The sequence below is a fragment of the Gracilinanus agilis genome, chromosome 2, assembly GCF_016433145.1.
Source record: "Gracilinanus agilis isolate LMUSP501 chromosome 2, AgileGrace, whole genome shotgun sequence".
NCBI lineage: Eukaryota > Metazoa > Chordata > Mammalia > Didelphimorphia > Didelphidae > Gracilinanus > Gracilinanus agilis.
Window position 1 is genome coordinate 456,476,824 of NC_058131.1, and position 22,761 is coordinate 456,499,584.

Here is a 22,761-nt window from a genome sequence, read left to right on the forward strand (position 1 = left end):
AAGGAAGGAAGGAAGGAAGGAAGGAAGGAAGGAAGGAAGGAAGGAAGGAAGGAAGGAAGGAAGGAAGGAAGGAAGGAAGGAAGGAAGGAAGGAAGAAAACTGAATCATGTTGAATGCTACTTTAGTTTCCCTAAACCATCAGTGCTTTGTTTCACTGAAGCTAGAATGAGGAGTGTGTCTGAAGAGTAGCAAACTTTCTCCTAAGAATCTATTTAAATATTAAGAAAACTTTTCCTACTATCCCTTTTGGTCCTAGATGACAAATGTATAATCTAGGACAGTGGTTCCCAAACTTTTTTGGCCTATCGCCCCCTTTCCAGAAAAAATATTACTTAACCCCCTGGAAATTAATTTAAAAAAAATTTTAATAGCAATTAATAGAAAAGATAAATGCATCTGTGGCCATCACTGCTTCTCTGGATCACTGTGGTACTCACCAGGGGGTGGTAGTGCCCACTTTGGGAATCACTGAAGAGTTTTTCTGTTCTTTAAAGTTTAGTTGCTGCTTGAGCATATGGGTAGGTGGGGACATGGCTGGGAATGTAGACTCTAAGTGATCACCCTAATGCAAATATTAATAATATGGAAATAGGTCTTGATCAACTGACACATGCAAAACCCAGTGGAATTAATCATTGGCTATGGAGTGGGGTGTGGGAGGAAGGGAAAGAGCATGAATCATGTAACTATGGAAAAATATTCTAAATCAATTAATTAAATAAAAATTTTCAATTAAAAAAGTTTAGTTGCTATCCTAATTAGTATCAAAGTCAAAAAGAAAAGGAGTTGGTCTAACTATCCTGACTGTGTTCATTGTTTGTGAAAAGGAAGGGTGAACCTCTGAGAGGCTGTTTTTACTTTCTTCAAAGTTTTTTGCTTGTATTCCAAATGAAGAAATTGTTGGGAAACTGATCTCCAAATGAGTAGTGCTATAATTTTTTACTATTTTGAAAGTTATTGGCTATAAGATGGAATTTCCTTTTTTGTTCTCTTTTTCAGTTCTATTTTGTAAAGAATTAGAATGTGAATAAAATAATTTTCTTGAGTTCCTTAAAAAAAAAAAGACACAAAAAGGAAGGATGAGAGAAAAGAGAACTGAATGATCTATGTGGTATATAGAAGAAAAGTAAGAGATTTGGGTTTTCTTAGTTGTCAGGATACTATCCTGGCTAGGGGTTTTGAATCAAATGAGAAAGGCTTTTACTGATATTTACAGAATCATTAAAAAAAAATCCTTACCTTCCATCTTAGAATCAATGCTGTGTATTGGCTCCAAGGAAGAAGAGTGGTAAGGGTTAGGCAACAGGGGTCAAGTGACCTGCCCAGGGTCACACAACTGGGAAGTGTTTGAGGCCAGATTTGAACCTAGGATCTCTTATCTCTAGACCTGGCTCTCAATCCACTGAGCCATCTAGCTGCCCCCTAATCATTATATTTTTTAAAACTCCCAAATGGGATAACAAACTTGGTGAATTCAGAACATTAGTTCTAGTCTATGTCTGAGACATAATTAAATAAATTTCAAAGGTAAAGCAAAACTGAATAAAGAACAGGAGACACTTCCCTCAACTTGTGAAGTCCTCAACTAAGAGAATGTCATGTCCCTAGAGACACTGAGGATTTGGAAAAGAGTGGATCTGTCCACACAAACATGGAGACTATTCAAGTTGGATTAGCTCGTTTTCTGCTATCCTAAATACCTCCAACCTCATACTTGATACTGGTCATGTTGAGTGTGACAAATTGGATAAGATCTCTTCTGTCAAGCTCAGATTTTGCTGGAAACTTAACCTGGTTTTGGACTATATTTGAGGTTTACTCCTTGGATCTTATGAACCTTCCTGACAAACTACTTTGTCCATCCTGAGATGTGATGACCCGTTTGCCTTGTGTTTTGTATCTGATACTCCTACTCATTCCACCTCCATATGTTTCACTCTTATTTTTGGCCCTGAGACTTTTCTGTTTGGAACTTTTTGCAGTTGGTAGCCCAGTCCTCCATGCGGTATAAGTGGGAGACATCTCAGATCAAAATGCTGCCCAGCCCTACCTGCTGACTCTACTCAGAACCACGAAGGACAGCACCTTAGAACTTGCTTGTAGATGAGGCAGTTAATAGCAAGAAAAGTCAATATAAAGGGCCATAGGCAAAGGGTGCGACCATACAATGGAGAGGATATCAACCCCAATTTTTAGCATAGAGTCCAAGAAGGTCTGAAGGTGAAGAAAATGTCAGTACAAGGGAGGGAGACAATCAATAGCAAGGAAACAATGTGATCTGAGAGCAGAGATAGAATCAACAATCCAGGATGAAAGAAAAGGTCGACAAAATTGGTACTGGTCAGGTCAAATGAAAGGGCTGAGGAGTTACAAGAGGCCACCACTATTTGTTACACTCAGAGAGCTAATGATACCTGCAGACATTTAGATCTAGGCTACCTTCTTACCCCTAGTCTTCCTCAAGAGTTATGAATTCCTTTGCTCTGGAAGATCTAGTTTACTCTTTATTTTGCCTAAATGAGAGACAACTGGGTTAGGAATGGAGCAGGATTATTCAGAGACTTTGGGGAGGGGAATGTAAACCACCCACTAATGGAAACTAAAGCAACCAAGTCCCTTAATCCTAATTGCCTAGCCCTTGCCACTCCTCTGTTTTAGAATTCATTCTAAAATAGAAGATAAGGGTTGTTGTTTTTTTTAAAAGACAACACAAATCTTACCCTCTGCAAGAGGCCTTTCCAGTGGGGCAAGATCTTGAAAGAACGGGGACAATTAGCAGTGGCTGCTTCTTTCCCTCAGCCTGGAGTGATATAAGAAGAGAACTTTCTGAGGGAGACCCCTGGATCATCTCTCCAACATGGTCTACACCAATAACTATAATAGCACCCACTGGTCACAGACTCTATTTAGATAGAGAAGCTTGGGAGCAGAATGCCATACATTCTAGATCCCAGCCATATGGTTCTAAGTTGGAAGAACCATCTTGGCATTTTTTATCTTTCTTTTTCCCTTCTCACAGTAACTGGGAGTAACAGTCATACTCCCAAGTAACCTTTGTATAACAATCCCAGAAGCAAAATTTCTTTTATAAATTAAGTTTTCTTTAATGCCTTTTATGACAATTTTATTATAATGGGCATACATATGGACATTTTGCCTATCTTAATGTACCCTCATATAGTGTTAGCTTTTTGACTGCCATGGTACAGTATTAACTCAATATTCAGGTTGTAATCCAGCAAAATTCCCATATCATTTTATAGATAAAATTTCCTGTTTTGTACTTGTCCGATTTTTGGTTTGTTGGTTTTTTAAATCATCTAAATGTAAGACTTTTCATATATCCTCATTAAAGTCCATTGTATTAGATTGGAATCAATGGTTTCTGATTCTGTCATCCATTGTCTTAGCCAGGTCTCCTGTTTTTATGACATCTACAAATTTGATAAACATGCCATCTATGCCTTCATCCAGGTCTCTTATTAAAAATCTTAGAAAGTACCAAGTCAAGCACAGATCATTAAAAAAATCTTCCAAGATGACATCAAGCTATTTATTATTTCTCTTTGTGTCTGCCATTCATCCTCTTCCCTAAGCCACCCAAATGAAATATTTTCTATCCCATAATTATTATACTGACTTTTAAATTCAGGCATAGAGCAGAAGAAATAATTGATTCAGGTACATAAAAAAAAAATCAATGGCCAGGAATCAGAAATGGAATTTAGGCTTTCTGCTCCCAGTTCAGTTTGACCTTAGGAAATTCAACATGCAGTATGGCCTTGTGACTCAATACTCCCTGTGTTTCTCAAAACCTTGCACTTTAGTTTAAACAATAAGCCAGTTAGAAACTCACAAAAGATGGCACAGTTCTAAGATTTAATAGATTGTGTCTCAGTAGAGTTGGAACAAATAGTCCAACCCCTGATATCTCATATCCTTTCTACTTTCTAACTGTGCATTTATCTAATAGCCAATGGACAACACTTTATGGGAAAAACAAAAACAAAATCCTATTCTAGGAGTACTTATATGAGACTTGCTGTCCAGGGAACATCATTCATGTACTCTTCTGGTCCCAGTAGGAGGGCGGCAGTGGAAGATGTCTTTAGGTGAGTCTGTGGAAATTCTGTAGGGGTATGAAAAGGTCAAATAAATAAAATATGTGTTTAAAAAGGGGGGGAAAGTGTGTGTGTGTGTGTGTGTGTGTGTGTGTGTGTGTGTGTGTGTGTGTATGAAGAAGAAGTAAGTCTTCTTTAAAGGTATGTAAATACTGGCCCAGTTGAATGGGATTTCTGGAAATTAAGATCATTGCCGTTTCAGGTATTGTGTAAAAAACTGCTTGTCCCAGCACAAACTCTTGGTGCGTTGGGGGGATGTCACATGTCTAGTTGTTACCGTGGGGAAACATTTCCCCGTCCTTTCTGCAGTGGATCCTCCCCTCCCTCATCTAGACTGCATTAACATGTCAGCAGACACTCCATCTAGTCAGTACATGTTCTGACAGCCTCTAGTATACAAATAATCCCATGAGCTCCTGAAAGCTACTTCTTTCCCAAGCTGCCAAGTGGTCTTCTCGTGGTTGAGATGGATTCTTTTCAAACAGATCTAGCCATCACTAGTGAACTCAGCTGTCTCCCTTTCTAGGAAAGTAAGCAGAGTTTCCAAGAAAGAATTGATGATGGATACAGGCACCCCCTCTCCATTAACCATTCTTTCCCTACTCCCACCCCATATGTCAGAGGCTGAGGTTAAGGAAGCCCGGGGAGAGGTATTAAGAAAACATGAATAATATTCCCCATCCTGAACGTGAGAGGGGGTAGACCCCTGTTTGAGAGGAATCTCTCTTTTTGACCATAATTGGACAACAGTGAACTACAAATTGTGAAGTCCAGTCCACTTCAAAGAATATCCCCATTGTCCAAGCAGCTCATTTGCCGGAGACGCACATTTTGCCCCCCCCCGCCCCCCCGTGACTGAGAAGGAAGAGTCTTTTGCCTATTAATATTGCTTCCGACTAATGACAAGAGACAGTGTAGCAATGTGGTGGGTATAAAGCCAGAATGTAGATGCTTAAAACCTTGAGAGCCACTAGATCAAATACTACCGGCTACCTTCGCTTATAGACCTCCCCAATAGCACACAAGGAAATTCTCTGAGCCCCTCATTCCCCACCTCCACCCTGTGTGCTTTGCAACGTGAAACCCTCGGCTCCCCTCCCCCACCCATCTGCGGAGCAATTAAGCAAGACCACTTGGGTTTCAGCCCTTCTTCCTTTCAGTTGCTGAGACAGAGTCTCCTGCTGGGAGGCAGATATTGCCGCTTGAATACTCTCCAAAACATTCATTCCCTCACTCTTAATTTGATAGCTAATGCTTACAGTCTCACTTGTCATGGGGGGCATTGCATCACGTCCACCGGCGGTGGGTGTGTGGGGACAAAAGGGCTCCTTCAGTTCCCTTAGACTAGGGAATAAGCTCGCTTTGGAGATTTGCCCGAAAGTGCTCTTTCTTTCTTTCCTTCAAGCCGGTGGATTCAAATCCACTCATGAAGTCAGAACAGGCCACTTTGGGCACTGGAAGACATTTAGCGCTTGGGCGGAAGAGTCAATCAGTGAGGCTGTCAACAAACATTTATTAATCGCTGACTATACCAGAAATTGGGCTAAGCGCCGATATTACAAAGAGGGGCGAAAACCTTCTCAGCTTCCTGGAGCTCCTGAGATGGTGGGACCATTTCCTATAGGCGGAGCATTTAAAACGCAGTTAAAGACAGGAAGGGAACTATAAAGAAGACACGGTTGGGGTTCCAGGCTTTTGCTCTCTCAATCGCTTCCAGATCCAAAGGACTCAGACTCCCATGTAAAATGGGGCTATTTCTGACCCATGGGGGTCACCAACATCTCACAGGCAGCCAAAGACCCAGCTGGGATCCTGCCCCTGCTGGCCCATGAAAATGAAGAGGCCCCAGCAGGCACATGCAAACTTGGGGCTTATTTGGACTCGAGGAAATATAGCACCTCTCTCCCCTTGGTGTGGGAGTGCCTAGTGCCTGGCAGAACTGGTTAGAATAAATGCTGGTGAACATCCGAAAAACAGACACACTGGGTCTGTCTGCTCGGGAACAGACAAAGGACAGGCTTCTTGATATTAATTTGATTTTAACCATCAATGAGACTGATGGCAAAGCCACGGCCATCGTGTCATTGTTTCTGTAGACAAGTCTATCTAAGGCACTGCCAGGAATACTTAGACTGGCTGAGAATTTCACAGATTTTGAGTTGGAAAAAATCTCCCCCTTCATTTTTAAAGTCAAGAACTGAGTGGTTGTGACTTGCCCAAGGCAACACAGGGAGTAAGGGACTGAGGTGAGAATTTTAACTAACAATCTATAGCTTTAAGGAAATTTGTTCATTTCCCCTTCCCTCCCCCCCCCCCCCAGTTAAGGAGAAGCCCTTTAACAATTTGAAAGTGCTCTTTCAAATGAGGTATTCTTTGCACAATAGTCTGTATTTTATGTATGCCGTGTAATTTACATGTTGTCTCCCATTAGCCTGTGAACTCCATGACAATGTGGACTGATTTTATTTTTAAGCCCCTGGTGTTTAGTACAGTGCTCAAATAAATGTTCAAATGTTTGTTGATTGAGCTTCAGATTATAAATCTGATTGTAATCCTGAGACTGGTGCTCTTTGGTACCAAGCACATATCCTAGCAGAGACAAGGCAGAAACAAATTCTTTTACATGGCCTTTTTGCCTTTGTCCAACATTGTCCCTGGCAGCTACCTAATGCAGTGGATAGAGATCCTATAGTCAGGAACTAGGAACTAAGTTCAAATACAAGCTCAGATAGTTACTAGCAGAAGGAACCTGAATGAATTTCTTGATCTGTCTGTCTTTGTTTCCTCAACTGTAAAGTATTGTTAGTTCAAATTCCCACTTTAATCCCAACCTCTCAGGGCCTCAGTTCCTGATAATGGCATCTACCTTCTAGAGTGATTGTTGAAGATAAAATTAGATAATTCGAAACAGTTTAGTGGCTTGGTGGATAGCCAGACCTCGAGATGGGAGGTCCTAGGTTCAAATGTGACTTCAGATATTTCCTAGCTGAATGACGCTGGGAAAGTCACTTAAAACCCTTTGCTGAGTCCTTACTACTCTTCTGTCTTGGAATCAGTACTTTGTAAATGAGATTTGTAATATTTTGTAATGAAATACACCACTTTGTAAATGAAATAGAATACTTTGTATTGATTCCAAGGCAGAAGTTAAGGCTTTAAAAATAAATAAATAAAAATAAAATGAGATAATATTTGTAAATCCTTTGCAAATCTTAAAGCATCACCTAGCATAACATATTGTTGTTATTATTCCATGTATCTGTCATCCTTCCCTGACAGACCAGTTTACAACCACATCTTGTCCTGAATCACAATGTATTTCTAACATCACCTTCTCCACAAAGCCTTCCCCAGATCAGTGAAAACAAGATGGTAATGCTTGCCCTTAAGAGAATAGATGATAAAAAACAAATGAAAAGAAAATTTGAGAAAAAAAGAGATGCTGTACTAAATAAGAAATTTCCAAAGAGGTGACTATATATATATATCTTTAAAATGATGTAATTGCTGCACAGATTTACTCTATTGGGCCAGTGTCTTACAGATCATGGAACTAACAAGGTAAACTCAAATCAGTCCTTCTGCTAGTATCTGAAAGGGCAAAAAGTATATTTAATGGAAAGTGGGCTAGACATGGGAGATCTTAGAGATGTTATCCATCTTTTTGATATTAAAAAGCAAGATTACTCACAATCAGCATCAAGGATTCTTATCCAATTTTGTGGAAGATTTTTAAAAAATAATTGAAGGAGATGCCAAAATTAAATAATTAAAGGAGATGGCAAATTTCAGTTAGATTAGTGTAAACAATAGTGTAAATAATAAATAATAAATAAATAATAATAAATAATAAATAATAACAAATAAATAATAATAAATAATATTTAAATTAATGAATATAAATTTAAGGTATATATTCACTAAACAAATGGGGCAGCTGGGTGGCTCAGTGGATTGAGAGCCAGGCCTAGAGACTGGAGGTCCTAGGTTCAAGTCCAGCCTCGGACACTTCCAGCTGTGTGACCTTGGGCAAGTCACTTGACCCCTATCGTCCACCCTTACCACTCCTGGGCTAAGGACGGTGCCTAGCCCGGATGAAAAAGGAGGAGGGTTGGGCGTGGGGCTAGCAACCCCACCCTGTAAAAACTACATCTGCTAAAGAAACTGCAACCTAAAGTAGGGGCAGCTGGGCTAGCTCAGTGGATTGAGAGCCAGGCCTAGAGAAGAAAGGTCCTAGGTTCAAATCTGGGCTCAGACACTTCCCAGCTGGGTGACCCTGAGTGACCCATTGCCTACTGGTTGTGGCCCTATGCTCCTAGAATGGAGTCTCAGGATAAAAAAAAAAAGGGTAAACAAGGATGGATTTTTGTCCTCCCATTTAGGTTCATGACTTCTCTGAAATCTCTCCATGGGTCTAGTTTAGAATCCCTGGTCTAGAGTATCCTAGTGATTATTAGCTTTATCAGCAAAACACTCAAGAGACTGCTTAGCAATACTTTTCTTATTGGTAGAGAAGGCTGCTGAGACCTGAAGAATTGAACCAGGGGACTAACAGGTTATAGAACTGTGACCCACAGTGAGTCAGAAAATCTGAGTAAGTCATCCACCAGTGAGGTTCCTAGAAATCCAGAGAAGAAAACATGTGATTCCAGGAAACAAGAAATCACCATAACTCTTAAGAACAGGTTTAAAAGGTAGCAAAGATATGTATGAAGAACCCTAACAAAGAAGGAATCTCAAACCAAAGATTTATACTTATATAAATTTATATTTAAAATATAATCTACAAGGGGCAGCTGGGTAGCTCAGTGGATTGAGAGCCAGGCCTAGAGACGGGAGGTCCTAGGTTCAAATCCGGCCTCAGACACTTCCCAGCTGTGTGACCCTGGGCAAGTCACTTGACCCCCATTGCCTACCCTTACCAATCTTCCACCTATAAAGTCAATACACAGAAGTTAAGGGTTTAAAATAAAAAATAATAATAATAATAATAAAATATAATCTACATAAATTTATATTTAAATAAATTTTTACTACTCTTTTTACTTTTACATCATCTATACTTCACAGTGTAGGCCCCCCTTTACCCAACAGAGAGCCATATTTTAGAATAAAACCTTTAAAAAGAGGTAGGAAAAACAGTTAAGCAAAACTAACCAAACATCAAAAAAGTCTGGCATTCATTGTACTATTCCATACTTATAATATTGAAAAGAAGGGAGGAAGGTACCTTTTCATATCTCAACTTAGGGACCAAGCATGGTCATTATAACTCCACAACATTCAGGACCAATTACTTTGTTGTTCTTTTATTTACATTGCTGTAATTATTGAGTCTATCGTTTTCCTAGTTTTGCTTACTTCACTTTTCATCGGTTCATGTAAGACTTCTCACCCTTCCCTACAGTCATCATATTCGTAATTCCTTATAACACAGTTATGGTCCATTCCATGCATGTATCACATTGTATGTCCATTCCCCAACTGATGAACATTTACTCTGTTTTCAAGGTCTTTATTACTACGATTAGGGTTCGTATAAATATTTTGGTGCACAGAGAGCCAAAGTGCTGATTTTTGAGCTTGTCAGATACTGAGTTCCCTTTGGTTTTATAATGAAACTTGAGTTTAATCATTATACAGCGCATGGCAATCTTAACTCTCCACCCTTTGGAGGGAGACTAACTAAAATGAGTTTCCCAGCCACAGAAACAAACTGGTTTCATACTGTCAGATAGTGTTTGGCCTCTGCACATAATGGATGGGACCATATGCTTTGTGGGATTAGAGGGGTTAATCTGGAGAGCAACCAAACTGGTTTAAGGCCTGTGACTGGCCTACAGAAAACTGGTTCCTTTTTTTGAAGAGCTGTCAACTAAACCACACCTAAGAACAGGTGACCAAACTGGACAAGTAGAGGTAGTAACTTCAATCTCTGCTCCCACTTTGTAAATGAGTTCAAACATTCCTGTAATCACGGTAAGACAGCAGGAAGAGCAGGCTGGAAGAATAGCTTTCAGCATCAGCATCTCAGAGGCTCACATTAATCAAATACCTTGGGTTGGCTTGTGGGCCAGTGGACGGCAAGAGATGTGAGGAAATGGGTTTCCAAAATGGAAAGGGAAAGTTCAAAATGGGTTTGAGTATTTATAAGTAAATTTAAAAATATGCACACATAAAACACACAGCTATTCAAAGCTGATATTATATAAAAAGTAAGATTGTGGATGAGGGCATGGGTGTGTATATTTCTTGGACAGCTTACGAATAAAATGAAAAGGAAAAGAAGTAAGCTCTTCTATCCCTGTAACCATTAGAATGGAAATGAAGTCCAAATAACATTCAGGACTTCTGGGACAGAGGAAGAGGGGAAAGAGTGGAAAAAACAGTCCATAAAGATGCCAGGGGTCCTTAAGCAGAAACATCTGTTCAAGTCATAACACTTCAGGCCTGGTCTGGCCTTTAACAAACCCAGGAATGGGAAAGTCTGTGCTGTATCACTACTACCCTCTTCAGCCTTGTACACTCATTCCCCTGGGACCTGGATACGTGCTTCAGAGATACTTCTTAGAGACAGCTAGGGGAAAGACTTCTCAAAATCAGGAGAAGCCAAATGGGGCTGGGGGAACCGAGGCATTGAAGCAAAGTTGGAAATAGGATCACTTCTAGATTGTATTTATTTCCCATTTTAACTCACTGGAGTAGCCTCCTAAGTCACCTATCTCAACAACAGCATAATCAGAGAGGAAAAGCAAAGGAAATCTGGGAGTAAAGCAGCTATTTCAGGATTGTGCAGAAATGGCGAGGCTATACTGGGTGGTTTGGAAATATGATTTACTTTGGGTCATTTTTGAGTATGTTTCTTATCTGCAGCTTTAAAATCTCAAGCTGACTTCTTCCTCCTATTAGGCACATTGGAGGGACTACTTTCCATTCCTTCTCAAAAGTTGGCATTGGCAGTGTTGTTTTTGAGCAGGGACCACAAAGATCTTCATTGTATCATCCTGTTTTTTTATTCGTATTTGTGCTCCCAAATTGAATGCTCCCAAAATTTGTATCTGTAGTGGTTCCCAAACTTTATATAGTGACTTCTACTTTTATTTTTTACATAAAACTTGTGGCAACTTCCACTTTTAATATCTTAGCTCATTCATATATCAAACAAAACCAAAGACTTACTATAATTTTAAAACATAAATATTATAAGTAATAAAATATTTAGTGAAAAGCCCTTTACATACAAACTTTATGAGTTTGTAACTTATAAATTAATCATCATAATAATCACATTAATGTCAGGTGAGCTTTCTCAAATTGTGATGATTTCTCTACTCAAATTGCGGTGTCACCGATGATATTGCTGAAAAATTCTTTTTTTCAGCACATAAGCAAGATGATATTTGTATAACTTGTTCCTTATAATAATTGTATAGAAAGCCATTGTGGTCCTGGTTTTATGGGCTTCCTTCCCAGAGAGCAAAGATATGGAAATAAGAAATTCAAGTATGAATTATCCCAGAATTCACTAGTTCATTACACATTTTAGAACTTGAATTTTTGAGACTTTTTTCCCAGAAGCTTCTGAGAGAGAAGTTGGAAGCTCAGCTATTCTTACAACCCGTCATAGGGAAGGAAGGAAGTACAGGAAGAGTTGAGTCAGATTTCTGGGTGCCATCTTCTCATTCCCTTCCTCCATATCCCAACTAGGTCCAGTTACAAATTATTAGAATCAGAAGCTGAGGAATGACTGCTGCCCAACTGAAAAATGAGGAGAGAGAAATCATCTGCTTGACACTATTGCACACAGTAAGATGTTATGAATGATAATAAAATTTTTACTCAAGGTTATTTAGTAACCTAAAGAACTCTGTTCACTGATAATCAAAATATAACAAGATGGTCAGACCCCGATACATATTTTAATGTATTATCACAAGGCAAGTCAGCAGGGGAATTGCTTAGGAATCCAGAGAAGAAACTAGACATTCTAGGGAAGAAGAAGAGGCTTCATACTTTGGAGAAGAAGCTTAGGAAGAATGTTGGGGGAAAAAATCTGCTCTTGTTCAGATAGAGTAGATCAAATACACCATTTTTCCCTCCCTGGAATACATATTCAGAAATTTATATTTAGAAATAAATTTATATTAAATTCTTACTTGGAAATATATTTCTATAAAATAAAATGAGAACTATTTCTATTGACTAGTTGAAGGATTAATAAGCATAGCTATATATATTTTTTTTCTAAAACCTTTACCTTCTGTCTTAGAATCAATTCTATGTATTGATTTCAAGGCAGAAGAGCAGTAAGGGCTAGGCAAGGAGGTTTAAGTGACTTGTTCAGGATCACACTGTTATGAAGTATCTGAATCCAAATTTGAACCCAGGACATCTCATTTTTAGGTTTAGCTCTCAATCTATTGTGCCACCTAATTTAAGTTTTTAATATTTTATTTTCAGAAGAGACTTTTAAAAAATTATGAAGCATATAAAATATTATTTTGTGCATTTATTTGGTCTTAAATACAATAATTTTATCTTTCTGGATTAGAGTATGAATTCGATGTCTTTGCATCAGTTTACTTAGGATCCTGAATTTTTCAAAACTATCTACCAAATATGCAAGTTTGAAGAGGACATTTTTGATATAAAATTAATTTTCTTCATCTTTATTCCTAAAAAGGCTATTTCTTCTTTTAGTTCAAATATCTTTCAAAGGACTTTTGGCATCAGAAAGTTAATATATTTTATAATAATATGAGGTCCTATGCTTTGCCCCATATCATCACACTATTTTTCAAAGGACCTTCCTCTTAACAGACTCCTTTTTTAAAAGCTGATCTCTCTTTCAACAACCTAAGAAACTGTATATAGTTCTCTGCTCATATTTATCATCTGTAAAGTATATAAGATGCTCAAATTGCATACAGAGCCATGTGTTTAACCAGTATTTGCTAACCACTGTTTCAATCTGACATTGATTGAGTTACATCAGTGCTGAGTCCAGTTTAACTCTCTCACATGATATCATTACTTTTTCAAACATCTAGCAATTATATCGACATTTTCTCCTTATGGGGCATTGCCACTAATAGATTTTTTTTTTAAGTGATGGATCTTGCCTAAAATCAGTCTTAGCAACATATACACAGTTAATCAAATAAGCATCTTTTTAAAGGTTTTGGGTTTTTTGCTTCATTGAAAGCATTTGATTTTGCTGGAAAAATTCTCTTGCCTTACCAATATATTCTGCAAGTATACTTTCAATGTATCATTTCACTTTATTAGGTATCATGCTATCTGTAGATAAGGCAATTCTTATAAAACAAAAGAGTTTTTCCTTCACATTACCTGGGAAACCTGATGCTAAATCTAATGGATCATAGTATATGGATTTGAGCTTTGTAACTTTATGACTCTATTTCTGCTATTTAAATTATTTGCCTTTGAACTTGTTTCAACCTTTTCCAGAGGATTTTTCTCTTAATATTGACTAAGTATTTATCTATCATGAGAGGACATTGTCTTGCTTTAAAAAAAAAGAAATGGTAAAAAAAAGTTGACAATTAAATTCGATGGTTGAAAATTCAAAATCTGTTACTATTTTGCATTATTTTACTTTAAAAATTGATTGAGGTGGGGAACAGCTCATTATGTTTTATTAAGATAAAGGACACTGAGAAATGTAAGATATACTTTTAGCTCCTACACAAAGATTGTTTAACTTTGAGTTTACATACCTTACATTAAAATTCAGCCTACCATATAGAATAATAGATGTGCAACATTTTTTCTCAACTAGAACAAATTTACTGAGACCTCACTTTTGTTAACTTTGATCTTTGCCTTCCTTGAAAAAAGTGAATATATTTTTGTTGTGATTATTCTAATATATATGTATATATGTATGTGCGTGTGTATGTCACACAAACACAATATATATGTATAGACAGATGATATTGGCAGATGCATCAGACTGGCTTGGTGAGGGAAGGGTATCCCCTACCAACCCTTTAGAGCTCAGAGTTTTTCTTACGTTTCAAGACTAGCAAAGAAAAAAAGAGACTTCAGGGGCAAGGATTGCCCATTTTCTATATCTCTGGAGTTCTGGGTCACTATCTAATAAAAGAGTCTTCCTGGCCAACAGGAAACTGTCAGAGGGTATCTGTACCTACTCTCAAGTATGTGGATGGTGGAAGGGAAAGGGGAGAAGGAAGGACCCTCTCCATCACAAATCCCCAAGGGGGCGCCACAATAATAATGAGAAGAATGACTAAAACTCCCATCTTTTGTAGGAACTGACTACCATTTAAGCCCAGAGAAAGTATTTCAGCTTTGGCTAGAATCACTTATCAGTTCTGCTCCTTCTCCACTTTCCTACCCTTAAGGAACAGACCAAAAAACCATAAGGATACACTGTGCAGTCAACATTCCCCACACCTAAATCTTACCAGTCATTTAATTTTTAATTATTCCAAATGTTGGGAAATTGAACATAAGATTGTTATTTCATCTGCTGGGCAAGAAATATTTGGCAGAGGCATACCTCCAAGCCAGAAAATGATAGCCAAAGATGGCTATATCTTTTGATCCAATTCTCTTTAGTGAAATTAATGTGTTGAGGGCAGGAAAGGTCTCAAGAAATCATAAAATATTAGAGCTGAAAGAAGCCTATTTTAACCCCTTTATTTTACAAATAAGGAAACTGAGGCCTAGTGAGGAAGGGGCCTACTGAAGATCACACAGCTCCTTACTGAAAAGAGATGGGCTATGTTTATCAAATTAGGTCAATATGATTGAGAAGTCCTAATTCTCCTCCATTTTTATTTCTTATCTCTTGATCTAACTTCTTTCAACACTCAATTCAAGCACATCTCCTATAAAACTATAAAAAGGCTTTTCTAGATTCTTCTAGTTATTGGTAGTCCCCTCCTTGTCTACTTCTCAAACTGCTTTATATGTATTTTATATGTGTAATGTGGGATTAACAGCAATATCTCTCTGAACATGCCAGTATTGAACCTGTACCATGGCCCTACCAAGGAAATGTGAGGCTCGGTAAAGAAAAACCATGGTATTTTGATATGAGGCAACAAATTTTGGATGGCTCTTTGATCCTTTCTAACTGTGAATTAGTTGAAAAGGAGAGGGAACTCACAGTTTTGAAACACTTAGCTCTCCCCTCTCTGGGTTTCCCATTGTGCCCATACACATTTCTTAAGGACAGGGACTATTGAGTGTTTTGTTTTGGTCTCTGTATCTCCTCAGTCTACTAAAGTGCCTGCCTGGCACATAATAGGCATTTAGTAAATGCTTAGAGAATAGATTTCAATCGAATAGTGACTCTGTTGGAGAAATGTACATCTGCATTTTCCTAGGATCCTTCAAGGTTATTGAGTATAGATTTTTAAGAAACGCAGGAATGATCTTCAATCTAAGGAAGGAAGGAAGGAATGAAAGGGTCAGATTAGTCCTGCAAGATAACAGAGGGAACCAATAGGAAACAGAACCTCAAAGTCCTAATCCTATGCACTCACTAGCTAATTGTAGTCTCTCTTAGATGACTGATTCCCCAGGACCATTTGCTTTTTTTTTTTTTAGCCCCGATCTTCCATCTTACAATTAATACATAGTATTAATTATGTCTTGTCTCCTCCTCTTGATCTAGCCAGATAACTCCTAGCTCCTTTTAACACTCAGCTCAAGTAGTACCTCCTTCAAAAGGCCTTTCCAGATTCTTCTCCTTATTAGTGTTGATTCTAAAAAGCAGAAGAGCAATAAAGGCTAGACAATGGGGGTTAAGGGACTTAAGGGACTTGTCCAAGTCACCCAGTTAGGAAGTATCTGAGGTCATATTTGAACCCAGGACCTCCCTCTCTCCAAGACTGACTCCCTCTCCATTGAGATGCCTCGCTATCCCCTAGTGCCATTTGTTTTTGTGGCTGACTCTACCTAGGATGAAGAACATAAGGGAACAAATGCAAAGCATATAACTCATACAAACAGGAGATCAAATGAAGGCCCTCCTACTGCTAAGTAAACACTCATGCTTATATCACAGGAGAGATTCAAAGTAATTCAGGAATTACTTTGGCTTTGGCCCAAACAAATGCCTTCAGAAATTCACAGTATATCCCTCAATCTCTACACCTCTCCAAGTCCATCTTCTTCACTGCATCTCTGTCAGTCTCTATAATACACACACATTCAAGTTCTACTTTAATTTGTTAGCATAAATGGACAGACCCTGGTCATTCATGGGAATGCATTTGAGAAAAAAATTTTTTTTTTTTGGGTAAAAAGCATATTGAGAAGGGGAAAAGGAAAAGCGAAGAAATGACTATGTGCAAAGTAGAGGGATATCTGTGGGACTGGGACCAGATGATTACTCTAGTCAAACCCAGTTATACCTTGGCTCATTATCCTACAGATTTGAATAGACCACAGATCAAATCATATTCCCTGAAAGAGAACATGGAGCAGGGCTGTCCTAAGCTAACAGTCCTTTCCCTTGACACGGATATCATAAGCAAAGTTCCACTGTATTTTTTTAAGACTTTTTTTTTTTTTTTGAAGGGCATGGGGGGGGGTTTGGTGTGGGTGCCTTAAGGAAGGAAGACAGATTACAGCAGATTTGCTGTTAAATGAAAAGATTAACATGCCCGGGATGCTTTGCAGGGGCGTGATGAGATTTGCAGCAGATGAGCTGGTTGCTGGGCAATACTAATGAAAAGCAGGCCTCAGAGAAGCCTGAGAGCCCCTGTGGGCTGAGTGATTGTACCCCTTTGCTGCTCTCCTTCCCTCCCCACCCCCTCAAACTAGCCTCAAATCAGACTCCCTGAATATTTATAAAATCTCTACCAGAAACAGGAAAAGACAGCCTCCCAAGCTAGGCTTCTGCCAACTCTCTTCCTGAGCTGCTCTCAGACAAGACCCATTATGTTTTTCTTCCTTTCAGTGAGGACGACAACCAGAGGGAAAGGAAAAACCAGAGGGGGGGAGAGAGAGAGAGAAGAAGAAGAAAAAAAGTATAACTCTACCCTACTAGGGTTGATTTTAGATTTAGGAGTTCACTCAGAGTTGAAGGGTCTAAGCTTATAAGGGTCATCCTGTTCCACATGCCCTCTCCCTCATCCTTCCTCTCACAGTTTGTTTTCTATTTTATCCTATCCTCCTTCAAGCTGAGATCTAAGTGTCCTCTCTCTCTTTTCTCTGAAGGCTCTTGCCAGCTCCACTGACCCACCCCACCCCCCACCCCCCAACCTTCCACCATCCCCCAAGTATCCTTTGCCTTTCTAAGAGTTTAGCACAAAGGGCTTCTCTTCCCTAGGAAGCCTCAGAGGGAGTGGGGCCACTGTGAATTCTATGCTTCTAACATGCAAATGCCATATGAGGGGAGGGAGAGAGTAGGTCTGTGTGAGGAACTGTGGGGATTTGGGTCAAGTGAAGCTCATATATTTTACTTCCAAGATAGAATCAGTTCAGGATTTGAGCTTATTATTGAAGCAAAAAAGTTTGGTGGGCCAGTATGTTATTGGTATCCCCATCTTCTTCATCACCTAAACTTGAATTTTTTACACTTATTTTAGCCTTTTCCTTTACCTTAATTTAGAGTTGAAAGACCAATTCTACTCCACACTTTCTATCATATCTATTCCTCACTTTCTGTTCACATGGCCGCTATTCTTATGCAAGCCCCCTCTATTTCTTACCTAGGCTAATAAAAAATTTCTTAATTGGTCTCCCCATTCTAGCTCTTTTTTCATGAAGCTTCCAAAATAATCTTTCCAAGACTATCTCTCTCCCCTTCTCAGGAAATGAAAAATGGTTTCCTTTGGGAGGTAGGAAAAAATACAAACTCCTAACTCAGTATTCAAAGACAACTGAGCTCCAATCAACCTTTTAGTCTTAATACCCTCTTTACTACTACTCCTTTTAATGCCATCTGCTTTTCTACCAAACTGGGCTGCTATTCCCTAATCTTATTCTGCTTCTTTTGCCTTTGGGAATTTGTGTAAGTCATCCCTCATAGACAAAATGTACTCTCTTCATCCCTTTCTTCCTTATCTTTGGTCACTCAGATTTTTTTTTCCCCTTTATATTCCCTCTACCATTCCTTAATGGTGATTTCCCAAAGATTGGGGCCTCAAAGGTCTAATTTTTCTCCCAAGCTGAGCAATTTAGGTTTCACTGGCCTTAGACTGCCTCAATTCAGTCAGTCACCTAGCATTTATTTTAAACCAGCTATATACTAAAACTTAGGGGTACAAAGAAAGGAAAAAGCAAAACAAACAAACAAACAAAAAACCTAGACCCCATTCTCAAGGAATTCACTGTCTATGAAACTCTCTATGATTCTCCTAGCTAAAAAATTATCATTATTTCTCTCCAAATCTCCCTGAAACCTTGCTTTGCTTTTTGTCCTGTCTCATATTCATTTTTATACATAGAATGCCTTTCTATTAGAATACATATTCTATATACAAAGAATACACATACATATATACATGCATGCATACATAGAGTACCTTCCAATTAGAATATAAAACTCTGATAGAAAAGGACTGAGCAAGGTACTTCCCTTCTTTTGGTCTGTTTCCTGATCTATAAAATGAGATGGGAATAGAGAGATAAGGACTAGCAAGGGATAAAGGGAGACTTAAATTGACTTGAATGGTGTAAGGATGAGAAATAGAGATAGATATTGTACAATAAAAGGGTTAGGTTAGATCCTAGGATCACAGATTTAGAATTGGAAGGGACCTCAGAGACCATCTAGTCCAAATCTCCTAATTTTACAAATAAGGAAACTGAGGCCAAGGAAGTTAAATATTCTTTCGGTTACCCAGGTGGCCTCTGGGGATGAGAAAAGGCAAAGAATTATGGGCTCTAAATCCCTAAGATTTAGGTCCAAGACTCTAATGACTCTGACATTCCATTGTCCCCAAAGCCCCAAGTTGGGCAAGAATATGGGGCTCAAATCTTTCCTCAGAACCCACTTTCTTCAGAGACCAAAGTGGCATAGAGATAAAAGGGTGATTCTTGAATGAGATAAATGTGATCAAAGCAAGGATGTCCATTGTCACCAGTTATTTGGTTTAATACTAGAAAAGCAACAAGACAAGAAAAAAAGAACATAAGTAGAGTCAAAAAGGAAACAAAATGATTATTTTTTATAGTTGACATGATTGTTTACTAAGAGAACCTAGAGAAAATTAAAAAATAATTGAAACAACGAAAGGTACAAAGGGGCAGGATATGAAATAAATACACAGAAATCATTATCCATTATGTAGGTACCAGCAAAATACAGAAGAAAGAAAAAGAAATGGGGCAGTGGACTGAGAGCCAGGCTAGAGATGGGAGATTGTGAGTTCAAATATGACCTGAGAAACTTCCTACCTATATGAGCCTGGGTAAGTCACTTAACCTCTATTCCCTAGCCCCTACCTCTCTTCTTCTCTGGAATCACTACACAGAACTGATTCTAAGATGGAAAGAAAGGGTTTAAACAAACAAACAAAAAAAGTATGACATGGAGTAAAATAAATATTTTGATTATGCAAAACTGAAAAGATTCATTAAAAAATCAATATGGTTAAAACTTAGAAAGGAAACAATTAACTGGAGAGAAATCTTTGCAGCAAATTTCTCTGGTGATGAATCTAAATATGGAAGAGCAAGAGCCATTCTCTAATAGATAAATAGTCAAAAGATATGTCCAGGTAACTCTCAAAAGAAAAACACAAGCTATGAATGACCACATTTTAAAAATACTTTAAAATAATAATGAGAAAATGCAAAACAACCAGAGGTTTTACTTTAAATCCATCCAATTGGAAAAGATGACAAAAAAGGAAAATGACAATCATTGGAAAGGCATTAAGGGAACAGGCATGCTATAGATGGAGTTGTAAAGTGGTCTAGCCACTTGTGGAAAGCAATTTGGAACCATACAGAAAAAAAAAGTCATTAGACTATGCAACTGGGGCAGCTAGGATAGCTGTGTGGATACAGGTCCAGGCCAGGAGATGAAAGGTCCTAGTTCTGTTCTCAGATACTTCCTAGCTGTGTGACCCTAAGCAAGTCATTCAACCCCAATTGCCTAGCCCTTACTGTTCTTTTGCCTTGGAACTGATATTTAGTATCAATTCTAAGACAGAAGTAAGAGTTAAAAAAAATCTGTCACAACCCTTTAACCCAACAATACTAGTACTAGGCTTATATGATAAAGAGATGAAAAAGGAACCATGTGCAAAAATTAAGTATAGAAGCATTTTTTAAATAGCAAAGGACTAGAAACAAAGTAGATACTCATCTATTAGAGAATGGCTAAATAACTAAATAATTAATTGATTATGAATGGCCATAAATGAATGATGGTAAAAGAATGAAATGTAATATTATTCTAACATAAATGTTTTGACAGATTCATAGAAATCTGGGAAGGCATACTATATAAGCTGATAAGAAGGAAGTAAGCCAAACCTTGAGAATAATTTATAATAACTACAATATTACAAAAGAAAACTGTGAAAGACATGTATTATTATCATATTAACTCCAGAATATATTGACTAATGTCAATTAACTCCAGAATATCAGTGTTTAATCATGCTACCCTATCTCTTGGCAGAGGTGATAGACTTAATTAGACTAATATTTTTAGACATGGCCAATGTATTTTGTTTGACTAAATAGTTAACAAGGGAGAGGTTTTTTTTAAAGTCAGATGGAGTAGAGATGGTGATATAAATAATATAATAAGTAATATAATAATATAATATATAATATAATATAATAAATAAGGAAGAAAAGAAAGAAAAGTATCAATGAATCATTTAAAAAACAAAAGAAAAGAACGTTCAGAAGGGAATACAGACATACAGGGAAGTATTGGGACTGCCATGTTAAATTTGAAATGTTAAAAACAAACAAAAAAACCCAAACTAAATTTAGTGGAGATTTATGGTTTCATATATATTCTTTCTTTTTCCTGTTCTATTCTTCTTTGGATAAGGAAGTGTTTACCTTTGTTAATGCTTGTCAAGTTCGTGGTAACTACAAAGGAAATTATTTAAATTAAAAGAACTGAAAAGAAAAAGATTTCTATCATCTTTCTGACTTTTCTGTTTGCTATATTGCCAGAGGGCAAAGGGCATCAATGAGGTCCAGAGACCCAACTTCAGCTTCTTCCAGCCTTCCCAGACTGATATTGTAGATATAGTGCCAAAATGGAATCAGAATGTCCTATATTCAAATCTTAACTCCAACATTTACTAGCAGTGTGACCTTGCTGAACCTTACTTTCCTCATCTGCAAAATGGGGAAAATAATGCCTACCTAATGAGGTAGGAAGTGAGCTTTAGATGGGATAATGTATGTGAGGTTCTTTGTTGTTGTTGAGTTGTCTCAGTCATTTTTGATCCTTTGTGACCCCATTTGGGGTTTTCTTGGCAAAGATATTAAAGTGGCTTACCATTTCCCTCTTCGGCTCATCTTACAAATGAGGAAACTGAGGCTAAGAGGATTAAGTGGCTTGCCCAGGGTCATGCAGTATCAGAGGTTGGTCTTCTTGACTCCATGTCTGGTGCCTTACAAAGTTTTAAGCATAAGCCAATGAGGGGGCAGCTAGGTGGCTCAGTGGATTGAGAGGCAGGCCTACGTATGAGAAATCCTGGGTTCAAATGTGACCACAGATACTTTGAAGCTGTGTGACTCTGGGCAAGTCACTTGACCCCCATTGCTTACCCTTACCACTCTTCTGCCTTGGAACCAATACACAGCATTGATTCTAAAACAGAAAATAACCACAACAAAATAATGTCAATGACTTTAATTATTAAATTTTTGTTTTATCTTTATTTTATTTTAATAACAAATTTACCCATAAGTTTTCCAAAGTTATATGATTCATGTTGTCTCCCTTCCTTCTTCCCTCCCCCCTCCCAGAGTTGACAAATGTTATTAATAAGCTGTATGGTCCTGGGCAAGCATTCTAAGGGTCAGATTCCTCATCTGCATACTCAGGCTTCCAGTACCTGAGAACAAAGTATATTACATTTCACCCCTCCAACAGGGTTCTCCAATATGCTTATGGGTTCCTCTGTCTCTGTCATTGACATCCTCCCCGATTTTAGAGGTTCTCTAACATTCCACTTCCATTTAACTACTTCATTGTTAGATGAGCTTTTTTTCCTTTATAGGAAAAATTACTTCAAAGGTATAAACACACAAAAGTTTATTTGTATTTGTATTTATCTACTATACCACCTTACACTGAACCCTGTCAGAGAGTACATACAAATGTTTCCTAACACACACACACACACACACACACACACACCCCTAGAATGAGGAATAATTCCCCACCCCCACCCCCCATCAGCTTAATTAAGGGTTTGGGTTCACAGTTCAGCTCAGTTTCTCTAGCATCAGGACCACTAAGTTTCAAGTTTAATACCCTCTCCTTGAGCTTTTATCCCAGCACCCTGGCTTTCTCCAGCTTCCCTTCTCCTTCCCCTTCCCCTTCCCCTTCCGCTTCCCCCTCCTCCTCCTCCTCCTCCTCCTCCTCCTCCTCCTCCTCCTCCTCCTCCTCCTCCTCCTCCTCCTCCTCCTCCTCCTCCTCCTCCTCCTCCTC